Source organism: Procambarus clarkii, chromosome 75 (assembly GCF_040958095.1).
Source record: "Procambarus clarkii isolate CNS0578487 chromosome 75, FALCON_Pclarkii_2.0, whole genome shotgun sequence".
Classification (NCBI taxonomy): Eukaryota; Metazoa; Arthropoda; class Malacostraca; order Decapoda; family Cambaridae; genus Procambarus; species Procambarus clarkii.
The window spans coordinates 18,985,528-18,995,672 of NC_091224.1; positions in this window are offsets into that span (position 1 = coordinate 18,985,528).

Sequence of the window (10,145 nt, forward strand, 5' to 3'; positions counted from 1 at the left end):
TTATATTCAGCGCTCCGAGGCTTGGGATCCGTCATGCCTTTCTGCTCTGCTGAATGGTCTACATATTTTTGCTTTAATTATTCATAAATATCGACATTTGCGTCATATAAATCATTTAATATTTTTTTCAGTGCGTCAATCAGCAGCCAGGTTCCTCGGGTAGGTTGTCAATCACGGTGTCCAGCCTCCAGAGACCGGCATTCCATCAAAACATTTGATAATGTCAATGTATTTTACAAGCCACAAAAATATAGCAATACTTTCCGCATTGCCGCTGGAGTTGCCAGGAAACATCAGGCAACATATTTGGCCACACCAATAGGTGTCCCGGGCCGGCTGGGTGTTGACAGTGTTGGTATTCAACCGGTCCAGCCAGCGGAACATCTGGCCACACCAAGCAGGTGTCCCGGGCCGGCTGGGTGTTGACAGTGTTGTTATTCAACCGGTCCAGCCAGCGGAACATCTGGCCACACCAAGCAGGTGTCCCGGGCCGGCTGGGTGTTGACAGTGTTGTTATTCAACCGGTCCAGCCAGCGGAACATCTGGCCACACCAAGCAGGTGTCCCGGGCCGGCTGGGTGTTGACAGTGCTGGTGTTCCACCGGTCCAGCCAGCGGAACTTCTGGCCACACCAAGCAGGTGTCCCGGGCCGGCTGGGTGTTACAGGGGGCGCTGTGAGCCCCAGGAAGAGCCAGCTGCCGCCATTCCTCTACCAGCAGCAGGATTTAACAACCACATTGTACCATTGTTTTCGTACAACTTTTAATTTATTTGTGGGGAACAACGCAACCTCTCTTGTTGTTTTTTTCACCCTCGTTAACGTCTATGCAATTTAGTTTGCTGCCCACCAACCTTTGAATGCATGAAAAGGTGATTAGCTGTAAAAAAAACAAAAACAAAGCAAAAAACATTTTCAAACTCCAATTGAAAAACAAAATAAGCTTTTACTAGATTGAACGAAATGAATTTAATCTAAATTATTTTAAAATAAATGCCACACCATATAGATTTAAGTTATTTAAATTATTAATCTTATTCTTCGTTGATTTATCACTATCCTAAGTATTGTAAAACTGTCATAAGCACTATAATGCTCTAACAAGCACTATAATGCTCTCACAAACTCTATAATGCTACCACCAGCAATACAATGCTGTCACTAGCGCTATAATAATATCACAAGTACTATAATGCTATTACGAACTCCATAATGCTATTACGAACTCTATAATGCTGTCATAAAAAATGTTGTCACAAGTACTATAATGCTATCACAAGCATTATAATGCTGTCACAAGCAATATAATACTTTAACAAGTACAATAACACTTTCAAAATCATTATAATAATTTCACCAGCACCATAATGCTTTCACATGTACAATAATGCGTTTCATAGTCAATATAATGCTGTCATAAGCACTGTAATGCTTTCACCAGCACTATAATGCACTCACAAGTACAATAACGGTTTCACAAGCACTATAATAGGGGGTACCTTATCCATTTGCTGTAGCTGACCATATTTCCTGTGATTCTACGTGAATCTTGCCGTGATGGGAAGAGGGTATCTTATCTTGAGGTTATCTTGAGATGATGTCGGGGCTTTTAGTGTCCCCGCGGCCCAGTCCTCGACCAGACCTCCACCCCCAGGAAGCAGCCAGTGACAGCTGACTAACACCCAGGTACCTATTTTACTGCAGGGTAACAGGGGCATAGGGTGTAAGAAACTCTGCCCATTGTTTCTCACCGGCGCCTGGGATCGAACCCAGGACCACAGGATCACACGTCCAGCGTGCTGTCAGCTCGGCCGATCGGCTCCCTATTATGTAGACATGCATGGTCTGTCAAAAGCACTATAATGCTGTCAAAAGCACTATAATGCTGTCAAAAGCACTACAATGCTGTCAAAAGCACTATAATGTTGTCAAAAGCACTATAATGTTGTCATAAGCACTATAATACTGTCAAAAGCACTATAATGCTGTCAAAAGCACTATAATGCTGTCAAAAGCACTATAATGTTGTCAAAAGCCTAATGGCAGCATTATAGGGCGTTCAGTCCTTTTGAGATGAATGTTTATGTCTCAATAAACGTACCTGAGGTTGAATGTGACGTCGTGTACCCTCTTGAGGCCACAGTGATGGCCAGGTGACTGGCGAATAGGAAATAGTAATAATAATGATGTAAATAATGTCGTGGAACAGTTGACTAAGGTGCGTCTGGGAAGCCTCAACGTATAAGTTCGAACCCTTCATCAGGGGTCTCGTGGATTTGTTCAGTTGATTTATCAGGTTATTGTGATCTGTGTGGATGAAGGTGGTAATGTTTTTGTTCTCCGTGAGTCTCGGCGTCTAGCACGTTGCTTCTAACTTTGGAACAGGTTTCCCTGAACCCCAGCATCCCTGAGTGTAGCATCGGTAGAGGTAAAGAGATTATTACACGAACGTGGCTTTCGTAGTATAGTCGGCGTGGTTCTCGACTCCCAGTCAGGGAGCCTGGGTTCGATTCCGGGCGGGGTAGAAGTGGTTGGGCACGTTTCCTTTTTCACTTAGTGCCTCTGTTTAGCTAGTAATAAAGAGGATCATGAGTTAGTCAACTGTACTGACCTTCCTGTGCAGATTCAGTTCTTCGACTTTATATATATATATATATATATATATATATATATATATATATATATATATATACAATCTTTGGACAACACCCACCAGTGGGACTCGAACCCAGAAAGCACAACTACCTTCCAGTAGCTGGCATAACTAGTATGCTTTAACCCACTACGCCATCAGACCTTACAAAAGAAGTAGATAGTTCGAGATATATATCTCAAACATCTCTACCTCCCGAAGGCACCAGATGAGTGAGGGGTCAGTCTGCATTTTTCGTCAAGCCACTGTCAATGTGAGAGAACTCGTGTCCAGCTTATAAGCCTATACTTGCATAAACCACAAGTGAAGATAAACAATCTTTGGACAACACCCACCAGTGGGACTCGAACCCAGAAAGCACAACTACCTTCCAGTAGCTGGCATAACTAGTATGCTTTAATGTGAGTTCACTCACATTGTCAATGTGAGTTCTCTCACATTGACAGTGGCTTGACGAAAAATGCAGACTGACCCCTCACTCATCTGGTGCCTTCGGGAGGTAGAGATGTTTGAGATATATATCTCGAACTATCTACTTCTTTTGTAAGGTCTGATGGCGTAGTGGGTTAAAGCATACTAGTTATGCCAGCTACTGGAAGGTAGTTGTGCTTTCAGGGTTCGAGTCCCACTGGTGGGTGTTGTCCAAAGATTGTTTATCTTCACTTGTGGTTTATGCAAGTATAGGCATATATATATATATATATATATATATATATATATATATATATATATATATATATATATATATATATATATATATATATATATATATATAATATATTCGTAGCAGTCTTTCCTGTAGACATATTAAATATGACCGAAAAAGTAAGATTGATAATTCTAACACGAATTTTCTCAATATTTCTTATGTTTCTTTTCACTGTTGATGGTAATTGAAAAATCAATTCTCCAAAATTCATTTTTATTTCAAGTCTGACGCGACACTTGAACGCGTTTCATAATAACTTATTACATTTTCAAAGACTTTAGTTTTCACACACACAACTATAACCTGCAAACACTAAACAGAGTTTAAACATCTTTGATTTTGTACCTGCATTTGGGTGAGGTGTAATGTTAAAACAGTTTTGGATGAGGTGAAAACAAACTTTCAACACAAGACAGAACACGAAACAATGGTTATAATATTTTGTAAGTTAAAGGGAAGAATGGAAGTAACTGTAAAGGGCCTATTGGCCCATATTTCTTGATGCTTCTATATTGTTGCGGAGTCTTGAAGTGGGTAGAATATAGTTGTGCATTAATTGGCTGTTGATCGCTGGTGTCGACTTCTTAATGTGTAGTGCCTCGCAGATATCAAGCCGCCTGCTATCGCTGTATCTATCGATGATTTCCGTGTTTTATGTTAAGACTTCTCTGGTGATGGTCTGGTTGTGGGAAGAGATTATATGTTCCTTAATGGAGCCCTGTTGCTTATGCATCGTTATTCGCCTGGAAAGAGATGTTGTTGTCTTGCCTATATACTGAATTCTTTGACTGATATATATATATATATATATATATATATATATATATATATATATATATATATATATATATATATATATATATATATAACTGAAAACTCACACCCCAGTAGTTTGGGTTCCCCTGGGAGTATGGGTTCGAGTCACTTCTGGGGTGTGAGTTTTCAGTTGCATATTGTCCTGGGGACCATTCAGGCTTGTTCGCATATATATATATATATATATATATATATATATATATATATATATATATATATATATATATATATATAATCACATTCTTCCTGTCCCCAACAAAACGAATTGCATGTGTTTAAAATATAGACACATTCTTTGAGGCAAAAACTTGCCCTGGGATAATTTGGCTCCATGTATTGATAAACTAACCCACACCAATGCTCGAGAAATTATCCATGAAAACAAAATCACATTATACCAAATTTATTTCTTCTAATCAGAAGAAAATTCGATAGAGAATTAACATATATAAAAATTGATTACGAAAATTTTGAAATCTTTCTCGAAGTATTTAAAGTCTCCATCGTGAAACTCGTTCCTTAATTCAGAAATCTTCCTCCAATACTTCTCCCTCAAAACTCAGGTATTGCATTGAAAAGGGAGAAATATTGCTCCCTGCAAGTTGCCTTTCATCTCAAAGGTACGAATACTGTCGTTAGTGACACCAATTAATTGCGCCCACGTATCTTTGCGTTCAGGTAATATAAGAGTTCTGTGATGTCCACCATGAAAGCTTTATCAACAACCCATTTGTTATCTTTCAGTTCATGAACATTCTTTCATATCCGTTCCAACAAAAATCTATATTCCACCAGGCAGTTTATTCAAGCCCTCCAGCCCACCTTCCCACCTGAACCGTCAACCATGAGTGAGACATGACAGTCAGTGAGTCAGGGAGATATGACAGTCAGTGAGAGTCAGTGAGATATGACAGTCAGTGAAAGTCATTGAGATATGACAGTCAGTGAGAGTCAGTGAGATATGAAAGTCAGTGAAAGTCATTGAGATATGACAGTCAGTGACAGTCAGTGAGATATGACAGTCAGTGACAGTCAGTGAGATATGACAGTCAGTGAGAGTCATTGAGATATGACAGTCAGTGAGAGTCATTGAGATATGACAGTCAGTGAGAGTCATTGAGATATGACAGTCAGTGAGATATGCCAGTGAGTGAGTCAGGGAGATATGACAGTCAGTGAGAGTCATTGAGATATGACAGTCAGTGAGATATGACAGTAAGTGAGTCAGGGAGATATGACAGTCAGTGAGATATGACAGTCTGTGAGATATTACAGTCAGTGAGATATTACAGTCAGTGAGATATGACAGTCAGTGAGATATGACAGTCAGTGAGATATGACAGTAAGTGAGATATGATATATATATATATTTTAATGTAGGGAAGGGAGTACCACCTCTGACTGTGGAAGAAGGGGGACCCATAGCCTCGGAGGAAACCACACATAACGCATTGGAGGGAATGTAGGTCCCCTCCAATACAGTTTCTGTGTGCTTTTCTCCTACCACCCCCTTCCCTTTTATATATATATATATATATATATATATATATATATATATATATATATATATATATATATATATAATGTGTGTGTGTGTGTGTTATTAAATATGACCGAAAAAGTAAGATTAATAATTCTAACACGAATTTTCTCAATATTTCTTATGGTTCTTTTCACTGTCGATGGTAATTGAAAAATCAGTTCTCCAAAATTCATTTTTATTTCTAGTGTTTTTAGTCTTTACTTTTTCGGTCATATTTAACAATATATGTCTACAGGAAAGACTGCTACCAAAATATACCAATATATGTATGTATATATAATTATCATATTTATAAGTATATAAGTAGATAAGTAGATTAAAAGTAGTAATATGTCAGTTACATCTGTACCTTCGTCAACCGTAACTGAATAAAATAACCTAACTTCCTTAAAAAAATAACCTTAAAATAACCTTACCTAACTTTAACTTAGGTTAAATAACCTAAAATAACCTAATAAATAAATAACCTAACTTCCTCTTTGTTAATATTATCTAATAATTCAGCGAACCTTCGCCAGGAGTGAGAGGCTTAATTATGCTTGCCTAAGATTACAGTTGTTTGAGGGAAAATAAACTCTGATGCCATCTTTAGGCCTTTTAGTGTTAGTGTTCCATTTTTATTTATTTATATATCAATATATATATATGAGTTCTTATATTCTTGTACAGTCACTAGTACGCGTAGCGTTTTGGGCAAGTCCTTAATCCTATTTTCCCTGGAATACGACCCCCACGAAGAATCGTTTAACAACCAAGTACCTATTTTACTGTTGGGATAAACAGAGGCTACAGTTAAGGATTGCCGCCCAGTAAATCCTCCCCGGCCAGGATACGAACCCAGTACAAAGCGCTCGCGAAAGGCCAGGTGAGCATCTTAACCACTACATCACGGGAACTACATTTCGAAAAAAGTTTCGAAGACAGATGTTAAATGAACTATTATAGAACAAACTTTAACTTCAGCCTCGCTAACTTGAACACTACTAATTATTAACTGTTGCTTTTCCATGACTTGTTAACATTATTGCCTCGTAATTGTGTATTTATCATATATGTTGGCATCATTGGTTTCATAGTGCCTACGAACGTTGTCACTCTTGCTTATTCATCAAACATGTTGGATTCCGTTTCGTTACAGCGAAAAATACACGATTTTTCTGTTCAATTCGACATTCATCACATATTGTAATTTTCCTTGTTAACATGATTATTGACTCCAAGTAAATAACTGAAAACGACGTTTGATAATAAAATTCGTTGCTTGTTTTAAGCAAGTGGGGATGTCTGGTACCCGAGGACACTGCCCAGTCAGGCGCCAGACACAGTTTAAAGTTATCCTGTCAAATACGTATCAAAACTCTTCCGGCGGTCCACTAATAACAATCAACAACTAATGTCTACTGTACTGACATAAACAAAAAACAATCCTAAGCAGCCGGACGTAAGAGACCAAATAGATCAAACCAAACCTGCCTGTAGATGGGTAAGGAGCCGCATGTGGTCCACATTATAGTGCTTTCACAAGTACTATAATGCTGTCACAAGCAATATATTGGAATTACAACCACTGTAAGCTGTAACAATATTATAATGCTCCCATTACACTATAACGCTGTCAAAAACACTATTTATCTGTCATCAAACACATCAGTAGTGCACAAGCACTATAAAACCATCACTAGAGCATAAGCATAAATGTAATAACAGAGAGGCTAATGGCCCATACGAAGCAGCTCCTATTTACACAAAATCCAACTCATTAACCCATACCTTCGCTTGAAGTAATCCAGTAATCCAACGTGTATTATGTTACCCAGTATTCTCTTCAATAAATCCATGACCCTATTCCCGAACCATTATTTACCCAGCTCTTTTCTGAATCTGAAGTTATCCAATTTGTGGTCATTATCTCGTGTCCTATGTCAGCCCATCCTTAAGTTTGGAGCGTACTTATAGGATGTGGACTATCGTACTTATATTGACGTATTGCACAATTAAAAAGTAGATTTTGTTATTATTAAATTCAGACAACCCGCAGAAGGTTTTGTATTTATGTGGCTAAGAAACCCTCACTTTACCTCACCTAACCATTCTAGGGCCTAATGTAGTTCATATATGGGCTATACTAGGCCTAGGAATATTTAAATTAGTTTTTTAGCTTTATATTTTGTGGACTCTGTAAGGTAAATAGTACCATGTTCTACTATCTAATTGTCCACTGTGTCTATGTATGTACGATGGTACACATAGTCACAAAAAGTACTATCTAAATAGGAAGATGGGTTGTCAATTTCGTACTGATATACGAAAAGAAGAAATTATTATTCTCGTTGTAACGCCATTTTATCCATTTCTAAACATGAGTCATTTTTCACTTTTAATTCTTCGCGTTTCTAAAGAATGTTAATTAAACTTTGTGTATTGAAATCACAATAATGAAATCACAATAGACTGACCACGGAACTTTCTCTCATTTTTATTGCTAATGTTAACATTGTTTATCTGAATTTGAATTTGATTTGATGATTTACTATCAAATAAAATGTAGTAGATATTTTTTATGTTTAGTGTGAGTTTGTTGGTTGACATCCATGAGTTGACATTTTTTTTAATTAATTATTGACAATATTATTTTGTGTGTGGGTGTTGGTAATATTTTTATTATTCAATGTTTTAAAACACGTAAACAAACTATTCTTAAGATCTATGGGAAAAACTACACCTGATCCTGGAGATTTTTTGGACTGTAACTATTTGCTTTGTTTAAGAACTTCCTCTTCGCCTTGCCACCTGTGTAAATAAGTTCACCAACAGGCATAATGTCAAGTTGATACATAGTAAATACATAGACAATATATATATATTTATATATATATATATATATATATATATATATATATATATATATATATATATATATATAGACAATATATATATATACACGTTTACAATACAACACATATCTTTGTCATTAACAGTTACCTGACCTATCTTAGTTTTCATTGGCTGAGTGTTCTCCCTAATCTTTGATATATCTAAGTAAAAACTAATATTTATAAGACTTGTCTTCTCATGGCCTGCTGCAGCCACTTCATTATACCATTAAACTTTTCATTTCCTCTCAACTGTTTCTGTTAGTTTGACAAATTGTTGTGCTAGGTGCACTTCCTCATTGTTATTTCCTTTTCGTATAGTCCTCTTCTCTTGAAAAAGCTTTTAATCCCATAGTTATTTTGTTTCATTACTGTTGGACAATTAATCTGTATGGTATACCAAGTCACTGGGCGTCAGGTAGAAAATTGCTAAATGTGCTATAATGTTCATATATATTTTAATTCAGTGATAAGTCACCAGCGCCAATTGTGGGGAAAACTGAATTGAGGGATTTATTAATTTATTTACAATTTATTAATTTATACTAATTTTTATAGTAATTTATTTCTTACGTTAATTTATTTATTTCGAAGTGGACTGTATGATTTTATGCCCACACATCGTTTTCTTCACATTGTTTTTTTATTAATTACTAGCTGTACCCGGCCACGCGTTGCTGTGACGTTGCTTTGGCTCAACAACGCATGTACGTTGTTGAGCCACAGCAACCTTTCCCTGTCTCCCAGTCCTCCCCACCATTTCCCCTGCCCCGTCACCTCATCCTCCCAACCATTCCTCACTAACCGTCCCCTCTTCCTCCCCACCATCTCACACTCCCCCATCCCCTCATCCTGCCTACCATTCCCTCCTCTCCCGTCCCCTCGTTCTTTCCACCAACCCTCTCTTCTCTGTCCCCTTGTCCTCCCTACCATTCTCCATTCTCATTATCCCCACGTCCCCACCATCCCCAACTGCCCCATCCCCTAGTCCTCCCCACTATTTCACCCTACCCTGTCCCCTTGTCTTCCCCACCATCCCCCACTCCCATCCCCTTGTCCTCCCCAACGTTCCTCACTCCCTCATTCGATACATTTCCAAACGATCTGATGTTTCCATCAGAAAACTGGGAACATCAAATGATCTGATGTTCCCTTCACTGAAATATAAGACAAATGGATAAAAAAACGAAATGAAAAACAATTAACAAATAAAAAATAAACAATACTCACGAAATGAACGGTATGGTAAACAGCACAGCTCAATTCCATCGCAATGTCACACAAAATAATTAAATAAAAATGAAAATCAATCGAAATCTATAAAAATTCAATTTGTCAATGCAGTCAGAAACATTGAAATGGCATAGTAACAAATTTAGTATAGTGAGTGTGGCTCTTAGGTGCAACATATGGTGCTGTTTCTTAAAAAAATAATTATTTTACCTGTCACAGGTGTGGCATCTATACTTATGAAGTGAACGGTATGGTAAAAAACACAGCTCAATTTCAATACAGTGTCACACAAAATAATGAAATCAAACTGAAAATAAATCG